Source organism: Lepisosteus oculatus, chromosome 18, assembly GCF_040954835.1.
Source record: "Lepisosteus oculatus isolate fLepOcu1 chromosome 18, fLepOcu1.hap2, whole genome shotgun sequence".
Taxonomy (NCBI): Eukaryota; Metazoa; Chordata; class Actinopteri; order Semionotiformes; family Lepisosteidae; genus Lepisosteus; species Lepisosteus oculatus.
Window position 1 is genome coordinate 10,424,137 of NC_090713.1, and position 22,934 is coordinate 10,447,070.

Sequence of the window (22,934 nt, forward strand, 5' to 3'; positions counted from 1 at the left end):
GCAGAAAGAAATGCTGATGTTTTTTTAAATAATGACAAAGGTAAGAGCAGAGTGTCAGAAGATAGCGAGGAAGTGACACCACACAGCACTGAACCCCTGCTGTTGCCCGAATCACAGAAACAGAGACCACCCTGCTCTACTGGAGCTTCACAGAGCCCTGTTCCTGCCACACTGCTCCTTCACCAACAGGAGAATGATATGGAGAGACAGACGACAGGAACGGAGTAGCAGGAAGTTAGAAATGAGTCTGAATGTATTGACAGTAGCCAGGAGAAATAAGCAAAAGATGCAGGACAAATATGTGCTACAGCAAACACACTCAGAGAAGAAGATACAGTATGACAAAGGATGGGATGGGAAGACAAATGTAGAGCAAACATAAATTCAGCAGTGTGCAGACCAGACACAGGAAGAAGGATTCCAAGTACCTGTGAAGCCACTGCTGTTCCGCAGCAGGACAAAGGGAAAAAGAAAGAGACGGCAACAAAGGCAGAAGGGAGAAATATCAGTGATGACTCAGTATCCCCACAGACCTCCAAGGTGAGGTCAAGTACCCCAGACAGAGGCAGACAGAGTCCTTCACTTTCCTCTGAGCCCCAGACATAACAGAGGAGAAGGAGCACTCAAAGCACGAAGGAAAAGAGAGATTTAGTGGCAGAAATGCCAGCAGCTCTCCCACCTGACAAAACACCTGACGATGTGGAACAAGATGGCAAGTCAAACGTACTCAAGTTGAGCTGCTCCTGCTTCCCCAGAGCCCAGCCAGCACTGCAGGGGAATGATCAGGAGCAGAAAAAAAAGAGAAACTTGGTGGAAGTAGGGGCTACACCTCCCCCATCACAGAGAACACCAAATAATTCCTGCACCATGGAGACGCAGTTCAATTACCCTGCTAAGACAGAGGGATAAAGGAAAAGAGGGAGAAACAAAACTGACAAGGAGGAGAAAGTGTTGCAGAAACAAATGAGCAGAGCAGCTACTGTACGTTGACACCTGAGTTCATCATACTGACAACAGGCTTCCACACTGGGGCTGGAGAGGTCCTCTGACCTCACAGCCTGGGCTAGGGAGCAGGGGAGCTGGGGAGCACGTGTCTTCGTCCCCAGAAAGCCACTCCAATGCAGCTCACAGGGGGATATTGACAAACAGGAGCGCGGAGACTTTCAGGAAGCAAGAGGTCACGTCTCTTGTGAGGCAACAGTCTTCAACTCAGAGGCCGCAGCAAAGTTCAGACACAGAGTGGGTCCCCACTGGTGGGTTCATTCCAACATTTGTTTTCTGGAACAGTCAGATGAGGGGCAGAGGGCGGAGATGGTCCTCCTGCCCTGTCCAGGTCACACCCTGCTCCCAGGTTCTCCCTTCCACCCACACAGACAGGGAAACAGAACACAGGCAGTCAGGGAGTGACCACGGACCATGGCCCACGAGACCAGCAGACAGGAGATCTAGTGCAGGATCAGTAGGTGTGCAAGTAGGAAACAGTGGAACTCAAAACATCCATAACCAGACAGGCGAAGCCATGACCCGTCAAGGAATTAAACAGCAGAGAGCAGAAGCCTACCTGACCTCCTGTGATGCACTGAAATGACAGTCAGTGGGAAGAAAACTCACGAGTGAAACTCCCGCCCAAATTGCAACGGGTGGGACTCATTGAAATGTTAACTTTCAAATTATTTTAGAGGTGGTAGATACTGATCTAAACTATGAATAAACACATACAGTTATAAGGTAAACAGAAAATGCAACTCTAGTGTAGATTCTTAAGGAGAGAATAAAATCTTACTGATCCTAAACTTCAAGGTGCCAGAAATATAGATATTAATGACATTTAATACATGGCATTTTTTAAAAGGATTCTAATTTTTCCTATTCAACCAATGCAATCTGTATCATAAACTTCAATTTTATTTATGTCAGTCAACATTATCTTGTCATGTAGCTATAGCTACACAGGTATAGTACACTGTGCAATTGATTATCTTTATAATTATTTAGTGCAATGATTTTGTATTAAACATTGTATAGATGAAAATAAAACAGCTTAATTACTTTAAACATACACTGTACTCCGCCCTTCATACAGTGTGAATTAAGTTCTGGTCTCATCTGATGTATTTTTGCATTGGAAGAGAATTCAGGTAAAGTGTGCTTTCTTCTGAAGCAGCCTACAGGATACCGTACACAGTATCTCCTGTTGAGTCCTATGTTTCTCCAGCACACAAAGCAGTGCTTCCCGGTGTACCCAGCTCAGGAGAACAGCCTATGACATCATATATGGAGACCTCAGTTCAGGCAGCGTCACCCAATCATGGCACGGGTATATCCAATAATTCCATCCACGTGGATGAATTTGTTTGGCCCTCACTGATATTGTGTTTTAATGTCCTGCCTTGCTTAAATTTCTCTTCTACTTTATTTTCATAAGTCATTTTTGCTTGCAGTTATATCACCCTGCAGCTCTCAACTGGCTACCCACTGAAGCTCAGCAGGGTTGAGCCTGGTCAGTACCTGGTGAGTAGTACCAGTACCAGTATGTGTGGATTTACAGTTTAAAGCAATGGAACTGATTGCACTTATAACTGTTCATAACGGAACCATCATTGCTTTTATCTCTAAATCCCACACAACTGATCCTAATGCTTATCATGATTCTGTTCATATTTGCTAAAAATTGCAAGATTTCCTTTTGACTAAACCCCAGTCAAAAGTAGATCCATACAAATTCTGCAGTGTTGGATATTGAGACCATCATTAAACCAGCCAAGCTCACTGTAGCTTCTAAATGTGTTTAGTGAACAACATAACAGGTTGTACATACACTGACGTAAGCATTGCTATTTCGTAAGTACGAGAACAGTATCTTGGAATTAAAAGATAACAAATTATCTCATAATTATGAAATACTTTTCTTGTAATTACTGTTATGCCAGGCCCGTGGGTGGAAAAGGGGCACGGCGAATTAATTATTTCTGGAGCCTGTTCAGCGGTGAAGACTAAGGAGTTTACTGGATGATAATCAAGGGAAATAGAAGGAGGGATGGTAGACGGCTGTTATGCGCAAATGAAGCAGGTAGGGCCTTGCCTTGCAATCTCTAGGAAACCATTCTAGGCATGGTGAATCGGAGATATGATTGGAAATGAATACGTGATCGGATCAACGGAATGCTGGGAAGAAAGAAGTGCTCTTTTCCTTTGGTTTAACAGTCTGTGCAGCAACAAAACAATCCATTTAAACAAGAGAGTGTGGTGTTACTTTTTGTCCTTGAATAAAGTATTTTCGTGTTGAATTAAGTGTCCTTCGTTCAGTTGGGTAAGCATGATTAGCATGAAACAGCACGTGGTCACTGTTCTGATTTCTCTGTTTTTATCAAAACCCTCAACTCATTCACTTGTGGTTATTTTGGAAACATTTTGACATGTTTCTATTCACTACATTGCTGTCGATGTAGCAATAGACAAAATGAAACACTTGGAGTTTGTAATGTAGGGCGCTCTGAATGAGTTAAAGATTGATGCAGGACAAATAAATTATTTCCCTCAAGCTATACTGTAGTGGCAGTACAGAAGCAGTTTGAAATTATTCATTGTAGTTAATAAATCATTTAGCTTTGTACATATTGTGATATTAAGAAATATCAACAAATTCAGTATAGTGTCCATAATATTTGCTATTTTAGTTTTTCAAAGAAAACTCATCACGACAGCTGGATTTGAACCCCAGACCTCTCACATGCAAGGCACATGCCTAAGCCCCTGACCTACACACTGCTTAACACCTTAATGATGATGCAGATGTTTACAAAGAAAGTGTACTACCATGATAAATTGAGCTATATTAATGTAATTATATCGTTACTAATTTACATGATTCCATATTATATTCCATATAATTCAAATTCTAAAAAGTATGTGTGTTTTTACTGTGATAACAAGTACAAATATTCATAGAAAGGTGAAAACATTATAACGTTTTATGAAGTATATAAACTTATTATAGTCAGAAAGAGTAAAAACGTTTCCAAAATAAACACAATATGTAACCGAATAAAATACTTTGATGCTTAAAATGTTTAGGAAAAAAGTGGATTACTGGTGTGTATTTTTTATTTAAACTACCAATACCAACCATATACAGTTTACATAATATATTTATGTTCCTAAATTAATATTGTTTATGACCTTCAGACATGTAATGCTCCTCTTCTTTTTAGGCTCAGCTACTAAGATTTCCCTTTTGTTGTAAAATTCCATATTAATATTCAATATGAAGTGGATTTAAACATGCACAGTAAAGACATTAAATGAAGCAACCAATTACACACGTACGCCACCTGTCGGTCATTTTGGCCAGCCAATCACATACTGCGGTATAACGCGCTAAACTGCAGATAATTTCACGCAGTATGGGGTTTTACCGTGCATTCTGAATGGGTGCATCTGTATCTAGTACTTCTGTTTCTACTAGATTATCTATATAAAAATCCTTTATTATACTGTACATAGATTACAAGACAAGGGTGTTCTCTTTCCCCCTCTTCTTTTTAATCTTAATGATATCCAGGGAGTCAGTCCTAATGGCAAATATAAAATAATTTGTTTATGAGGATGACTTTATTGACACTAACAAATCCTAAATCTCGAGAGCTTCTTGTTCCAGATCACCCAAAAAGACCAGATTGGAGCTACTGTAAGTAGAGTACTGAACAGAGCTTGCTATTCTCTGTTTTTTAGGGAAGTCTGTTTTCCTGTGTAAAGAATCCTTTGGTTAATAAATGGCCTCTCCTGGCTAGTGTGTGGATTTTTAAAATGGAGAGATTCAGCAGGTTCCCTTCATTTAGTGGCATTTGGGTTTACAGTGAAAGATTTAACCACAGGTTGTATTCTGGTTAGTTTAGAAGACTTATCTTTTATTTTGGGATATTGTAGGCATTATAAAAATTCTTGATAACTTTAGGCCTCTGAGACACATTATTTGAAAGTTTGTACATACAATAGTATAACTTGCGTGAGGTATGTTTATATTGTGTGTGCGTTAGTGTGTGCATTGTCATTATTAATAAATATTTGTTAATCCCAGTGTGCCTGAATTATTACTCTTTTCACCAAAGCTGTCCCAGAGAACAAAGAGCTCATGTGCCACTAACTATACCAACCACTCTGGTGTATTTTTGGCCACAATGTTTTACAAGTCTGGGGATTATGATTATTTATTTCATTTATTGATTAATCTGCTTGGTCATTTCCTGATATTTTGATTTTTTCATTTTCACAACTCCCTATTTGTAACTGTATTAGCCCCTCTCTGTAAGTGCACTGTTCACGTAGTGTGATATAATAAAAATGTTTTATAATATACTGTATGGTTGATGTCTGTTATGCAATAATATATTTAATTTAATGTTTACTTGTACTATTTTTATGTTTCTAGAAGTTCCCCTGATGAAAGACACATTTCTGATTTAAGTGTTATTGTGTTATATAAATGTAAAACATTATTTGTGCAAACTAATGTGCACAAAACCAATGTGATTGCCTTGTTTTATTTATCCCAATAATATCATTATCAGGCTTCTTCATTCACTGCTACTTTATTAAAAGATAACATTGAGAAAGCATTGTATATGACATTTAAAAATAATTGATAAATGTCAAAATAAGATTGCAGATACAAAACTAATGCTAATGCTTTGATATTCTTAGACATATTTGCATTTTACTGAGTGTCAAATACTGATAAATGTGAATGTAAAACATACAGTAGAGGCAAATCTATACAGTATGTCAGCCGACATCTCAACATTTCTACCAAATACTGTCTCCAGGGAGAGCAGAGTACAATATAACTTTCATCCACAGTGAGCTTGTAACCAAAAAATACAGTATTTATACACTTTTCATTGAAACAATGATGGTACAGATTAGGATTAGAGCTCTGTACTGTATAAGGGTTAAACTTTTTTCCCATTGCAACTATAAAGCCACTCACTAGTATTACACAACAACAGTACCTTGTTTTATTTATTTTTTAATTGAGTAAGTCATTAATTTTATGATTTTATGACAAGCCTGTTCATATTAATGATACAATAGTTTCCTGATCCTCTTGAAAAGAAATAGCTTTCAGTTTCTCATTGTCTTCTCTCAAAGCACTTATGAGTGTTGCAATATCTTCCTGACAGAGAAGATGGTATTTTTCCATGCCCAAGATTTCACACAGTTTCAGAGAGATATCCTGTAGAATGTTAATCACCACATCAAAGATGATGACATACTCAGTCTGTTTCACCAACACCTGTGCTTTCCCTGACAATGTGTTGAGCATCTGTGTGGCATTCCTCAAGTCTTGCTGGACAGTCACCATGTATGAGATCTTAGAGGAAATGTCTTGAATGTCATTCTGAATTTTTCTTAAGCATGCATCAGTGTTGTTGAGCTCCTCTCTCTTCTTTTCAACCATTTGCTCATATTCCTCTACTCTACTAAGAGATGTGGTGACATTTTCCTCAGATGTCCTCAAAGCCATTTCAGCAGTGTTGGCAGCCTCTGTGGCATTGTTTAAGTCCGTTTGATAGACACCAATCAGAGTAGCTCCTGAAAAATGAAAAAAGGAAAAAAAAACAAGTGTATTATTTTGTGTCCAGGAAAGACCAATATGAATTGATATTTTCATATTTTATTATCATCCTTGTGTGAAAGCACATTCACCAGAAACCTCTGGGGGAATAACATGCTTCTTTCAGTCACCTGACCAGTTGCTGGAAGATAATTGGCCAGGAGAAATTTAAAAGTGGGAAGTGGAGGCTTTCTGTGTAAGTCAATGGAATTATGTCTGCCATCTGGAGAATAGAAGGCCTATTAGCTCCACTCAACATAGAGAAAAGGACTGACTGACCACCGAAGGGAGACTGAGACTGTGTAAATATTGTTTTGAAGCCAGTAAATGGCTTAGCTGCTTGGCTATGATAGTCAGAGACTTTATGCTTCTGTTTACACTTTTCGATGAAGGTTTCGTTTTGGTATTTGGTTGTGGCTGTTTTTTTCTTTATTTCACTGTAGAGTAAATAAAGAACACTAGTATTTTTTAATCTTAATGCTGTAACAAACTTCTGATTTCAAGTAACTTTGGGGTATAATGTGGATATGTAAATATGTCGATTCAGTGGTAGAAGCAATTTTGGCACTTCTTTCTACCAAATGTTATTATTACTGTACATGTCCCCTTTCAGCACTTACCTATTATAGTCCCAATAATAGGAATAAACATCAGTCCAATTCCAGTGTTTCTAATAGCTTCATCATGCTGCATTCTGGCTTTAATATCATTAACAATCTGCTGTTTGGACTGAAGATTACTTTTTGCTGACTGCAGTTCATTTCTGTGTCTCTCCAATATTTCAGTGTTGGCTGTGAGCTGGTCTTTCAGGTTGGCCAATTCTGTTCTCTTGCTACCATGTTCTCGTTGCAGCCTGCCCTTCTCCATTGTCAGCTCCTCACAGTGCTTGTCCACCTTTTCCACTTTGCATGTTGCAGCTTTATCTGATCGTTCTAGCCATTCCTTTGCTGCCAGAATCAGTTTCCTAATGTCTGCATGTTCCTGCTCCATGTGATTTCTGTCCACAACCAGGAGAATCGCAAAGAGATTCTGCAGTGAGAGGACACCTTCCTTCATGAATGATATAACAGCCTCAACAAATTCCTCCAAGTCTTCGTTACAGATGACAGCAAGTGTCTCTACAGTTGACACTGACATGATTTCTCTACAGAAGAGAAGATTCAAGTATTAGAGTTCAATAAAACAGCTATTACTACAGATTTAAGTTCAATATTGTGAAACATGCAGATGCAGCCATTATAAATGAATGGTACAACCCCGTATCACGCGAAATTATCTACAGTTCACCACGTTGTACCGCAGTACGTGATTGACTAGCCAAAATGAACGACAGGGGTCTTATGATGTATTGGTTGTTAGTGAAACGATATAATCATTTAATCTCTTTACTGTGCATGTTTTAATCCACCTAATATTGAATATTAATATGGAATTTTACAACTAAAGGGAAATTTATGTAGCTGAGCACAAACAAAAGAGGAGCACAACATGTTTGAAGGTCATAAACAATATTAATTTAGGAACATAAACATATTATGTAAACTGTATATGGCTGGTTTTGGTAGTTTAAATAAAAAAAATATACAACCGTATTCACTTTCTTCCTAAACATTTTAAAGTCTTTCATTTGGTTACATGCTGTGGTTAATTTGCAAAAATTTGTATGTGATCCTGACTATATTAAGTTTATATAATTCATAAAAAGTTATAATGTTTTAACCTCATCTATGGATATTTGCGCTCGTTATCATAGTAAAAAACCGCAAACTTTTTAGACTTTGATTAATATGGAACATAACATGGAATCGTGTATCCAAAGAATTTAATAACAGTATTAATTTAAGGATCTTAATCTATGTATCTTTATAGCTGGTAGTATTACTGTAATCCACTTTCTTTGTTAACACGTTTTATTTTTAATTTGACTCATTCACGCATGTTGAAGTATTATGTACACTATATTAACATTTTTTTGTATATTATAACATATTCACTGTTAAGGAACAAGTAATAGGTTTATTCCATGCTGAAAAAAAAGAAGAAAGAGAACACAACGTTTCGGCCGTGGAGCCTTCTACAGGTGTGGAGCCTTCTCACACCTGTAGAAGGCTCCATGGCCGAAACGTTGTGTTCTCTTTCTTCTTTTTTTTCAGCATGGAATAAACCTATTACTTGTTCCTTTGCAGCCTACGCATGCTGACGCAGCTACCCACCTGAACTATTCACTGTTAAGTTATATTAATAATGAAATAGAAAACGTGAATACTGTTAACTCTTCAACCGGTTTAATTCAAAAAAATTTATTCAGTGGGGAATTTCACAGACGCCTCAAGCCTTAAAATGAAATGGTATATATTGTAATTAGGATTGAGAATAACAAAGTGGTATTAAAAATACCACTGAAACTATAATAATGTGTCTGGTCATTATTAACGGTATCAATTTAATTATAATAATTTCAAGCTTCTTGTATCTTTTTCAGAGTCATTGTTTTCTTCAGTTTTCATGAGCTTTGCATATTAAAATACTTATTTATGAGACACAATGTTTCAGATTTCAATAACTTTGCCCACTAGCTAACACTTCAGCTAGCACACAGAAGCAAAATGAATATAAAATGTACTTGCAAGAATAGCGATTACTTTCTGCTATCTAAACCAGTTTTTACAGCTTTTAAAATCACACAACGTTTGAACAAGGCAGGCACACGTCATTGTGTCTTATTTTTTATTTCATTTTTAAAAATAAAATAAATAAAATATCCTGTTTTTTTCTTAACACTAGTTTTTCCATACTGTACTTCTAAAACTTGAACAAAGATGTGCCACATGCAAACAGCATGATGTTGCATCGTTTTAAAGCTACTACAGTACACCTTGTGGGAAATGCATTTTATTTCTACTGCATCAAAGGCCAACTCGTTCAGAACGCCCGACATTACAAACTCAGAGTTAAAAGGAACATGTCAAAATATTTCCAAGTAATCACAAGTGAACGAGTTGATGGATTCAATAATAATAAAGAAATCATAACAGTAATCATGCAATCCAACTGAAAGAAGGACAATATGAAAAGACAGTTAAAACACTTTTATGTACATAGATTGTTTGAGTCTTTGTGTGAGCTGTAAGTTCTTTTAACTTCTTAATTAAACATTTGAAACACTTAAATTAATAATGAATCTTTATTAGCTTAAATTAAAAAAAATTAAAACTTATTTTAAATTAATCGAATCCCAGGTGTGAGTTCATAATACCAGAATTACGTATCCCCACGTCTTCGAAACGCCTGATCATTTACTGTAAAGCTTTCAGTGCTTTGTTTATGTATATTCCAATCGCAGTGGGGTCAGGGTGTGTGGGGAAAGGTTTAGGCTGCAATTGAATGGAGGTTTTTATTTTTCACACCTTAAACATTGTTTTCTCTGAAAGTGTTTTCTTCCCTCTTAAGCTGATCTTTTGCTGCCTACATATGCCTACACAGCTACCTACATGAATTATTGTACTTGACTGAGAAAGCTTTAGAGAACTTAACATTTTTATTTTCAATCAATTGTAAATATGATGTTTACATTGGCGTTTTTATAAATTTTTCACTTAAGTGTATGGAGGAATGTCAGCTGTCAAGGAGAGCTCCCCCCTTTCCCCCACGGACAGACTGATAAAGCAATTTTGAAGTGTTAACTATCCAGCCATTGCAAGCCACTGCAGCAGCAACAAATAAATAAAAAATAAACATTTTTTCTCCTGATGGTAACTGTAACAAATTGTCACGTTTCACATACATGTGAAACAATCATGACATTCTCATCCAATCAAAGTTTTGATGTTTTTTTTTACTTTGAAACTGTGATCTTTGACATGCAGGTGTGAAGTAGAGTTAACAACTTCAGATTTAAAAGGTTATTAATAATATCTTCCGTGTTACATTAACATTGGAATGTTCTTACAAGTGTAAAAAGAGATGATACACAATGTGTCTCCTCTATAACTCTTCAGTTTACAGAGAAATTCTGCCAGAGCCACACAACATTGTCCAATAATACTCTTTTTGTGTTTAGCAGGATTTGCGCATTAAGCACATTGTTTAATGGGGATGACATTACCCACATCTATATCACTGTACAACATAGGTTTGAGTCGGAGTGTCTGTTAATAAAACAGAACGCCTTTCAATACATGTAACTACTGCTTGATTTCTTTATCCATTTCAGCTAAATGAGGGGAATTAAATCAGCCAGAATTTTGGAGTGCCAATTATAAAAATAACCCTTCTTCCTTCATTTAAAGAATTAAAGAATTAAAGAATTTTGTGAAGAAAGTTTGTAATGTACTGTAGGGTGCTCTGAATGAGTTAAACTTTGCTGCAGGTCAAATACTGAAAATGTATTTCCCACAAGCTATACTGTAGTGGCAGTACAGTAGCAGCTTGAAAATATTCATTGTTATTTGTAAATCACTTAGCTTCGAAAATGTTGTGATATTTAGAAATATCAAAAATGTGAATATAGTGTCCATAATATTTGCTATTTTAGTTTTTCAAAGAAATGTTTATTTGTTAGAGGAAATATCATGGTGACAGCTAAGATTGAACGCCTGGCTTCCAGCATACAAGGCACACGCCTAAGCCATTACGCCACACACATAATCACAATGGTTAGTGTTAAACTGATGCAGACATGCACTACTGTGATCATTTGAGCTATATGAATATAATTATATCATTATCAATTTCTTTAGATATGCGATTCTATATTATAGCCTGTTAATCAAATTCTAAAAAGTATGCGTTTTTTTACTGCTATACCGAGCGCAAATATTCATAGGAAATGTTAAAACATGTTTACTTTTTATGAAGTATGTTAACTTCATATAGTTGAAGGAGCACGTAAAAGCTATTCCAAAATAACCACAGTATGTAACTGAATGAAAGACTTTGATGTTTAAAATGTTTAGGAAGAATGTGGAATACTGGTGTGGATTTTTTTATTTAAACTACCAATACCAACCATATACAGGTTACATAATATTTTTATGTTCCTAAATTAATACCATTTATGAGCAATCTTTGGGAAAACATTATAGGCATGGTGAATCGAAAATTCTCAAAACTTACTTTGGGTGATTGGAAACGAAAACGTGATCGGATCAACAGAATGCTACGAAGAAAGAGGCGCTGTTTTCTTTTGGTTTAACAGTCTGTGGAGCAACAAAACAGTCCACAAGACTTGTGACTGAGACAAGAGAGTGTGGTGTTACTTTTTGTCAATGAAAAAATAAAGTAATTTCGCGTCGCAACAGTTAAACTGATGCAGACAGTTACAAAGAAAGTGGACCACGGTTATACTTTGAGATTTCAGCCTATCCAAGGTCATTTATTATTAATACTATTAGTAATATCTTCTGTAAAGACTTTAATGCATAAAATATTTATGAAAAATTGAAATATTTATGATGGAAGTGGAAGGTTGTGTACTTTTGTCCAGCTGAGCAATCTTGCTTTTATAAAATATACTGACTTTTTAATGTTTAATGATTAACATGCTGTAATACACATTTTAAAATTAAAAGTTTAAAGAGTATACAACTTAAATTCTTAATTGGAAAAACGATTGCCCCTTAGTAGCAACCGGGATTCAAAACCAGGTGTTTTTTGGCAACAGCTCAAAGGCTATACATGAGACAGTAAGCTTTATTAGCTCTACCTGGCAGTTTTACAAGGTGATTCTAGATACTATCATAACATGCGGTATGATGCGGTATGACGCGTTGTGTTGTGCCACGCCTACCAAGTTTTACCGCAGCATACCACACTCTTTGAATGGCTGGATCTGTAATTGAGCAATAAACTACTCAACAAGTTAAAAGACAAAATATTCCAATTACTGTATTTACAAACTAAAACACACAAAGTTTGCTATTTACAGATTACAGATTGAATTCATTTTGGAATCTTAGCATTTTAGTATTGAGCTTGTTTATATACCGTATTTGCATGTACTGTATGTTTTTACTTCTGTTACCAGTTAATGTTATCATTTGTTAATGAATGTGATATTTTTTCTTCTTTCCTTCAGTTATTTTTAGATACAGTTTTCAGTTACTTTTTATTAAGGCAAACCATTGGTGTGCTCTATTAGGTATCTTAAGAAGTGTACAGTATATTTACTTAAAGTGGCAAATTTCCTCTTCAGATTAATTTCACCCATACCTCTTTTTATGAATGTAATTAATTCCCTGAAACCCATTCATCTATATTTCATATCACACATGGCTTGTACTACTCCATAGGCTCTCTGCTAGCTCTCACACATACTAGTTAGTGGAATATGAGGTGTACACTCGATATGAAATGAGTTGCATGACACCTTCCTTTTAACTCTCTACATTTGCCGGAGCTTTCTAAATTTCTTTAAATTGCTTCTTCATAGTTTGAATTCACCTTTCATTAATTCAAATTTGGGTAACAATTCATGTTCCATAGCATTGCATTTTCATAAAAAGAACATTCTTAAACTTATGATTCGTGTAAGGTAGGGGTGTCAGCTGACTGCTGCAATTTTTTGTGCACAACTTACTGAAGATTTAACTTTTATATTTTTCTCACTGTTAGTGGAGTGAAATACTGTAGATGTTAACTTGGTTGGTTTATGATACACGCTGCTAGCAGGCTGTGAAGCCTAACTATAGGTAACTATAAAAATCAAGGAAACGACAACATGAAGTGTATTAATATGGTTTAGGGTCACAATGTGACACCAGAACAGCTTCAATGTGCCTTGGCATAGATTCTACAAAGATCTAGAACTCCACTGGAGGGATGTGACAGTTATTCAGCATGATTTTGTAATTATTGTAATTATTGGCATTTATCTTGTCCTCTTGTCCTCTAGGGGGATTGAGTGGCCCTTAACCATGTCTGAAAAGCACCTCACACAATTACAGAGCCACCAGAATCCTTCACCATGGCAAACAAGAACGTAAGCCTGTTGACTTCTTTTGGAGTGGACAACATATGTACTCATCTGCATGTACTCACTCATCTGACAACTTCAGTAATTCATTGTTTATCCTTAAAGATTTATTATTAGATTTAAGAATTATTGTTAGGTGTAGTTAAACACTTCATATCTGAAGAAAGATACAAGATGTTAACTTTAAGTTCATTCTGCATGAAGATTAGACTTCTAAGCAACAGGAGTTTATGGCAGGAAAGGGAGAACTGATAAGGATTCCAGATGCAAGCTAAAAGAGCTAGGGAACCCCCTTGGGACTTAATCCCTGACCATTTGGCCAAAAAGCTTTAAACTGGCCAAATACCATGACCCCCCTCTTTACCATAATACCAAGTGACGTCAGAAGCGGAAAGAAAATACTAAATAAACTAAAAGTTTGTACCGGCACATTGAACAATATTTCGGTTTTGTTGTTTCTTGCGGGGAAACAAGACTTCGGCTTTATTGTTCCTTGCATGCAATAAACACATCTGTTTAACTTCATCTCGGGATCCAGACCTTATTCTTTCTGTAACAACATATCCCTGACATATATAAAATATACAAGATTGTTTACAGATTACAACGTTAAAAAAAAAACTTTTACTACTTATTTTCCAACATGCATCATTGCATTAACTTTCACCATTTGTTTTTGTATTGCAGCTGTAACAGTCACAGATTTTTGCACAGGGACTATTCTAGCTATTATTTTAGCATTCACAGCCACCTCTGGGACTGTTGACAATAAGAATAGAAGATTTGGTGCACAGTTCCAGTAGTTCATTAGATACAGTCAGTTAAGTAAAATAGTTTACAAGGAAAAACTACAATAACAACTCAAATTTACTCACAAAGTGTTGGGTATGTATTTTTCTAACAATCAGTGCATTTCTCAGATTAACAATTGAATTGTTGTTGCTTACCTTTGTTAACACTGTTAAGATCTGTGAGTAGTGTAATCTGTAGATAGATCTTGTGCTTCTGTGGGCTCCTGGCAGAGAGATTCAGTTCCCCGCACACAATACTGATACAAAGCTACAGAGCTTTTATATTAGAGAGATGCACTTTCACTTTCAATTTCCTGTAACTGGTGTTGTGTATTAGTTTACATATTCCATTACTTTTAACTTTTAAGAATTTATTTTGATTTAATGTTTAATATTTAACTGTAGCATTTGGAAAGAAAAATACACTTTTTAGTTACCTAAAGACATTTATTAAGTTGCAATATGCAATTGGAATACTTAATACAATTAGTTTTATTTATGACTGCACATTTAGTACAATTTATAAAGCAGGGGGTGATTTAGAAGGGCTAGGTTAAATCAAAATAAATTCTTAAAAGTTAGAAGTCATGGAATATGTAAGTTAATACACAGCACCCATTACAGGAAATTGAAAGTGAAAGTGCATCTCTCTACTATAAAAGCTCTGTGGCTTTGTATCAGTATTGTGTGCAGTACTGGGAACTGAATCTCTCAGCCAGGAGCCCACAGAAGCACAAGAACAATCTACAGATTACACTTCTTACAGATCTTAACAGCGTAAACAGAGGTAAGAAACAACAATTCAATTGTTAGAGAAAACATTTTTTTTAATCTGAGAAATGCAATGATTGTTAGTAAAATACATACCCAACACTATGTGAGTAAATTTGAGTTGTTATTGTAGTTTTTCCTTGTAAACTATTTTACTCTACTGACTATATCTATTGAACTACTAGAACTGTGCACCAAATCTTCTATTGTTATTGTTGACGGTCCCAGAGGTGGCTGTGAAAGCTAAATTAATAGCTAGAATAGTCCCTGTGCAAAAATCTGTGACTGTTGCAGTGGCAATACAAAAATAAGCATATTTTATGTCTTGTAATCTGTGAACAATCTTGTATATTTTAATTATATCAGGGATATGAAGTGTTTAACTACACATAACAATAATTCTAATCTTAAAGGAAAAACAATTACTGAAGGGTTTATCAGGCTAGAGCTCCACATGTATCCTATATCTTGTCAATTAAGACAGGGGCACTCGTGGTGCATTGGTCATTAGTGAAAAGATTTAATCATTTAATATCTTTACTGTGCATGATTTAATCCGCTTAGTATTGAATATTTATATGGAATTTTACAACTAAAGGGAAGTTCTGATAGTTGTGCATAAAAAGAATAAGAGCATAACACGTCTGAAGGTCATAAACAATATAAAATTAGGAACATAAACATTATGTAAACTGTATATGGCTGGTATTGGTAGTTTAAATGAAAAATGCACACCAGTATTCCACTTTCTTCCCTAACATTTTATGCCTCAAAGTTTTGCATTCAGTTACATACTGAGGTTATTTTGGAAAAGTTTTTACATGCTCCTACCAACCATATTAAGTTTATATACTTTGTAAAAAAGTATAATGTTTTAATCTTTTCTGCAAATACGCTCGTTATTGCAGTAAACAAAAGCATACTTTTCAGAATTTGATTAATAGGGAATATAATGTGGAATCACGTATTTAAAGAAATTAATAACAATAAAGTTATATTCATGTACTGTAGCTCAACCAGTAGTATAATACACTTTCTATGTGTGCTTCAGTTTCAGTGCTTCCCGTGTGATGGCTTAAGTGCTTGTCTTATGAGCCTGAGGTCTGGTTTTTAAACCCAGCTATTGCCATAAGTTTTCTTTTAACAAATACACATTTCTCTGAAAAACTAAAATAGAAAATGTTATGGACACTACTGTATATTGACATTTTTTATATTTCTAAATATCACAACTGTTCGAAGCTAAGTCATTTACTAATAACAACGAATAATTTGAAGCTGCTCCTATTGTCGTTATTATTGATAATAAATATTATCGACACTATATTGGATTTGTTGGTATTTCTAAATATCACAAAATGTTCAAAGTTAAGTGATTACCATTTTCCATGTATACTTTCGCTCATTATCACAATAAAATAAACTCATACTTTTCAGAATTTAATTATTTAAGCAATAAGGCACTCGAGGCCTGTGCTATATCGTGGATATACAGATGCAGCCATTCAAAATGGGTGAGGTATTTCGCGGCATACCCCGGTGGGCGTGTCGCGGTATCACGCGGTGTCACGTGGTTAATCGCACGTCATTTGACGCTCTGCCGGAAACTATCCAGCGTCACCTTGTAAAACCGCCAGGGGGAGCTTAACCTCTCATGTACAGCATTTGAGCCTTTAATTTTGAACTGTGTATTACAGCAAGTTAATCATCAGTCATTAAAATGTTGGTATATTTCATGAAAGCAAGATTGCTCAGTTGGACAAAAGTACACAACCTACCTTTATCAGAAATATTTATGCATCAAAGCCTTTACCGAAGATATTACTAATAGTATTAATAATGGATGACTTTGGACAAGCTGTATACTCAAAGTATAATTTCTTTAGCACATTTGTACAAGCACTTGGAATCTGTCCAAGGCATACTTTGTCAGGCATTTTGTTTTACTTCAACGGGCATAAAAACTTCCTTGCTTTTAACAGGGCGTTTCATAATTTCTAACTACGAAAATGATTTAAAATGCGACACTTATCATTCAACTAGAGCTCAAAATATCACAAGGATCCTCAAGAGCACAGCAAAGAGTGTATTAAAAGACACTTGTATTTATCAACGCTTTCTTTTCCGTATACCAGATTTTATGGAACCACTTCAGAAGGGTGTCAACCAGTCAGATTCCAGGAATCGGTACTTTAAAGGAAAAATACACACCGGTATTCCATTTCTCCCTAACGATTTTAAGCATCGAAGTATTTAACTAGCATGTGAAATAGCGTGTGAAAAAGTGGTAGTTTAAGCTTTTCTGCTAATATAATATGGAATCGCGTATCTAAAGAATTTAATAACGATATGATTATATTCGTGTACTGCGACAGGGCTGTGTAGGGCTGTTTCGCCTCCCTGTTCATGCGCGTTGTCTTGTAACCTACTGGTCTACGTGCCTGACTACCAACTGGCAGGTTGTGTGTTCAAATCCAGCTAGAGCTGGACTTTTCTTTTAACAAACATTTCTTCGAAAAAATAGAATAGCGATATTATGGACAATCAATTTACTTTTATATTTCAAAATATAATCGTGTTCTGATTTAAATGGCAAACGTGTGTTTAATTATATGTGTTTTTTAATCATAATCAGGCTAATGCAACATAAATTGATACAGTATCTTTGTCTTCTAAGTATCTTAATAAACTTTCAGCATAGCTTTCTACCCATTAAGATGTATATTTCTTGGGATTTTGGGATCAAACGTGGAAGGATTAGATTGTAATCGTTTTTATTTGTCAAATACGTGATTGTATTTCTGAATGTTATGTGACACCTACAGTAGTTCACTGCTTTAAATACATCGAATTAAGAAAGTTATGTGTAGCACTTTAGATCTTTTTTTCTGAACCAGGGAAAATCTGATCATGTTTCTCTATAACAATAATAAAAAAACTTTATTTTACATATCACCTTTAAAAGTGGTAGTACCTTTTTTAGTACTATATTTTTGTATTATATTCCCTATTAATCAAACTCTAAGAGTATGTATCGGCTTGTTAGTCAGGTCTTTTTTCTCTATTTGAATTGTCGTTTACACCTCGCACGACTTTAAAAGCTAGCAAAACAGGTTTCGATTCACATTAGCTGGCGAGCCTTGTTAACAAAAAAACTAATAATAATGTAACATGCCACTGTTTGTTCATGAACAAAGTTATAGTGAGATTTCCTTAGATACGCGATTAAAAAATAAATAAATAAAAATTTGAATCCCCGGCGGAACACATTCCATAAGAATCAGCGCTTTTACAGTATATATCGCCTTTAAAGGTGGCTTCTCAAAACACTTTACAGAATAAAGACAACAAGAACAGCAACAACAACAATATTGTATTTCATTGCACTTTGAAAACCAAGTAATAACTTAACTATACATGCAAACGTTTCATATGTTGCTGTTGTGAATGCCTGTGGAGTGTATCTTATTTGCCTTGAGTCCTGGCTGTCTCTCTCCCCCTCCCCCCCTCTCTCCCTCAATTCAATTCAATTCAAGGTGTTTTATTTGCATGACAGAAGGGTACAATTAGTGTTGGGAATGTATATTTTGATATTTACACCCGGCGCGGCACCGAGGGAGCGTCTGCATTCATAACTTAGTTTTTAAAATTAGTCAAGCAAAATGAAGCATCTCCTTTTACTTTTAAGTCCCTTAAATACATTGAGCACAGCTTTCTCACCACTTAAGATTGCTTTTTGATACCATCCTTACACAAAGCAGAAACTTTCCGATGACATACAGTACAAGTGGAAAGATTACAGATTTTAATCGTCTTTAATTTTGTTACGTTATACGTTTTAGGAACGTTTCATCTAAACAAACACCACAAAACTATTCTCGATTGTATTTCTGAATTTGATGTGACACCTACAGTAGTTCACTGCTTTAAATACATCGAATTAAGAAAGTTATGTGTAGCACTTTAGATATTTTTTTCTGAACCAGGGAAAATCTGATCATGTTTCTCTATAACAATAATAAAAAACTTTATTTTACATATCACCTTTAAAGTGGCGTCTCAAAGCAATACTGTAGACCGAAAAAAACAGTTAAAAGGGACCAAAGTAAATACCAGACAATCGCAAACGCGTTTTCAATAAAATTCTTTTATTCATTCAGCAGAGAGTGAGAAGGACATCCAGCAGAGAGAGACACACACAACGGTTTTCATTGACAAAAAGTAATTGTTTTTTTTTACATTTTTTTTTACATGTTTTGTTTGTAGACAGACTGTCCACAAACGTGAGACTGTCTTTCTCAGACTTACATTCCCGAATGTCCCCCGCCCCGGTCAACACTTCTAGGAAGAACACGAAACAGCCTGTTAATAAAATTGTTACAATTTTGTTCGGTCAGTTCTTCCTCCCAGAATTTATAGATCGCATCGATCAGTTCCTGCTTTGTGACGGGCTTAGCGGTTTTCCGAACGTAGTCTTTCAACGAATGCCAAACCATCTCTATCGGATTTAGATCTGGGGATTAGGCTGGAGTTTTCACCCAGTTCACTCCTTCTGCTATAAGCCTCGCCCTTGCTGCTGTGTGTTTCGGATCGTTGTTTTGAAAGAGACGGTGCCTTGATCCAAACTGCTCCCTGATATTTGGAGCAGCATGCTGTGTGACCACGACTTCCTCGAAGAATACACGGTCCATAATTCCTTCGAAAATAAGAAGTAGTCTCGGGCCTCTTCTAGATATACCCCCCGAGACGTGAACCTTCAGTGGATGTTTGGGCTTTGGCTTGTCCACATATCTCCCCTTTTTGCAAAATGCCATTGTTGAAAACTGTTCCAGAGCCACTGTTGTTTCGTCGGTAAAAAGTACATCCTGAAATGCCTCCCCCTGTTCAATCCATTGGAGCGCTTGCTTGAGTCTTTCCTCTGTTTTTTAGCCTTATCATGGGGCATGTGTTGGTTTTTCTGTATCTCCATCCAAGCCTCCTGCGTACTCTTCTTATCGATGTCAGGGCTAATATTCGCACCGAGGTCAGCCCATAGCCGTCTTTGGACTTGCATCGCCGGTAGCTCATTTTCATCAGTCAGTTTGTCGATAGCTCGCACAATAGGACTTGAAAAAAAAGAGATCAGCAGTTAGTTTTAAAAATAATGTGCGTAGTTGTATTTACATGCAAGAAAGGTATTTTTAGAAATTTATTTACCTTTGAATCGTCCTCGGTTTAGATTCTCTTTGCCTCCTCTCCCCTTTATAATGCCGTCTCACTGTGCTTTCAGAAATGAAGATGTCCATCGAAGCCAACTGCTGTACAATGTCCCGTGTTGACTTCCCATTTCTTTTCATCTTCATTATTTGGTGTGAGAAAGTATTCGTGATTTTGGTCATTGTCCGTCCCCTTACCAAAGCGATACAGTGGTGCAGCTTGAATTCTGTACCTATATACTGTATGGTATGGTACAGATAAAACTTACACCATACCGATGAGCTAATGCCAGGGAAAGACACTCCTATTTTATTTAAAACACAATACACCAGGAAATGCGTCTGATGCATTAGCAAGTTAAAACAACTGGGTCGAAAACCTGGGCGTAACACCATTTCCTTTTTCTGATCACTCGCTTTCTGGATACACATCTCACCTGTCCTATTCTTTGTTTTCCTGGTTTGCTGATTATGCCTGCTGCGGTCCACTCCTACCCTCACACCTAAAGAATACTATTTTAAATTTCTTGCCGCAGTTCATTAACCCTTGTATGTGCTGTCCGCACCCAAAATGCAATTTAAAAAAAGTCAAAAACCGCGCTCAAAATGCAATTTAGAGCTTAATAAGATACACTCCACATGCATGCACAACAGCAACATATGAAACGTTTATTTTTTAATCGTGTATCTAAGGAAATCTCAGTATAACTTTGTTCATGAACAAACAGTGGTATGTTACATTATTATTAGTTTTTTTGTTAACAAGGCTCGCCAGCTAATGTGAATCGAAACCTGTCTTGCTAGCTTTTAAAGTCGTGCGAGGTGTAAACGACAATTCAAATAGAGAAAAAAGACCTGACTGACAAGCCGATACATACTCTTAGAGTTTGATTAATAGGGAATATAATACAAAAATATTGTACTAAAAAAGGTACTACCACTTTTAAAGGTGATATGTAAAATAAAGTTTTTTATTATTGTTATAGAGAAACGTGATCAGATTTTCCCTGGTTCAGAAAAAAAGATCTAAAGTGCTACACATAACTTTCTTAATTCGATGTATTTAAAGCAGTGAACTACTGTAGGTGTCACATAACATTCAGAAATACAATCACGTATTTGACAAATAAAAACGATTACAATCTAATCCTTCCACGTTTGATCCCAAAATCCCAAGTAATATACATCTTAACGGGTAGAAAGCTATGCTGAAAGTTTATTAAGATACTTAGAAGACAAAGATACTGTATCAATTTATGTTGCATTAGCCTGATTAAAAAACACATATAATTAAACACGCGTTTGCGATTTAAATCAGAACACGATTTAAATCAATATAAATGTTTATATTGTAACGCATACTGTCCAGCCTCCATTTTCTATAAAAATTTACTCTGTTGCACATACACACACAATAGAAGCAGGAAGCAGAAGCAGGGACCGTTGTCAGAAGGGAAGAAGGTGACTATTCATTGTTATCAAAAATGACTTAGAATCGATCATGTTGTGATATTTTGAATTATAAAAGTCAATTGATTGTCCATAATATCTCTATTCTATTTTTTCGAAGAAATGTTTGTTAAAAGAAAAGTCCAGCACCAGCTGGATTTGAACACAACCTGCAAGTTGTTAGTCAGGCATGTAAACCAGTAGGCTACAGGACAAATCACATGAACAGGGAGGCAAAACAGCCCTACACAGCCCTGTCGCAGTACACAAATATAATCATACCGTTATTAAATTCTTTAGATACGCGATTCCATATTATATTCCCTATTAATCAAATTCTAAAAGTATGCTTGTTGACTCCGGTATCACGTTAGTTAAAGACTTCGAAGCTTAAAATGTTTAGGGAGAAATGGAATACTGATGTGTATTTTTTTCTTTAAAGTACCAAGACCAGCTATATACTGTATGTTTATGTTCCAAAATTAATATAGTTTATGGCCTTCACACGCGTTACAGTATGCTCCTATTCGTTTTATGCTCAGCTACTAAGATTTCCCTTCAATGGTAAAATACAATATCTACAACGGGCACAGTAAAGACGTTTACTGTAAGTCTTTCTACGACAGACCAACGGACCACGAGTGCCCCTGTCGGTCAACCAATCACGTACCGCGGTACCCAGTGTCATCTTGCGTAATGATACGCGACACCGCAGCCAATTACCTGCGGTACGTGTCTGTTCCGCTCGCTTTGAATGGCTACATCTGTAGCCACAGTTACAAGGTGTTGTTAGGCCTGACGCGATGTGGAGGGTTTTAATAAAAAGTTATAATGTTTTAACCTTTTCTGCAAATACACTCATTCTCGGAGTAAACAAAATCATACTTTTGATTTGATTAATTTGATTAATTTAATTTGATTAATGGTGAATCTAATATGGAATCGCGTATATAAAGAAATTAATAATGATACAATTATATTAATGTAGCTCAAATAATAGGCAGTGAAAACATTTGTCAGTCTGTCTGCAGGGGGAAGGGGGACTGTCTTTCATTGGAAGGTTCACCTATTCTACTCTGAGAATGTAGGGGGGGAGGAAAAGTGCCAGCGGTCATTTTTTTCACTGACAAAGTTCTGTGAAC

At 36.0% G+C, this 22,934-nt stretch overlaps 1 protein-coding gene and 1 long non-coding RNA gene across 8 annotated transcripts in view; one reads left to right on the forward strand and one right to left on the reverse strand.

Annotated features, from left to right (window-relative positions):
- The window catches only part of LOC138223971 (myosin heavy chain, non-muscle-like), a 297,800-nt gene that overhangs the window by 264,135 nt on the left and 10,731 nt on the right, over nucleotides 1-22,934 (forward strand). For 5 of the 7 annotated variants that reach the window (XM_069180156.1, XM_069180155.1, XM_069180159.1 and 2 more), the window contains exon 1: nucleotides 15,034-15,164. The exons of the other annotated variants lie outside the window; for them this stretch is intronic. The gene's annotated coding sequence lies outside the window, so the exon portion shown is untranslated. Of the gene's footprint in view, nucleotides 1-15,033; nucleotides 15,165-22,934 lie in introns of those variants that run through there. 7 annotated transcript variants of the gene reach the window in all.
- Nucleotides 6,010-14,623, reverse strand: LOC138223982 (uncharacterized). The gene is made up of 3 exons (XR_011182371.1): nucleotides 14,534-14,623; nucleotides 7,234-7,757; nucleotides 6,010-6,591 (listed from the first exon to the last, which is right to left on the reverse strand). It is a non-coding gene; the product is annotated as an uncharacterized lncRNA (long non-coding RNA).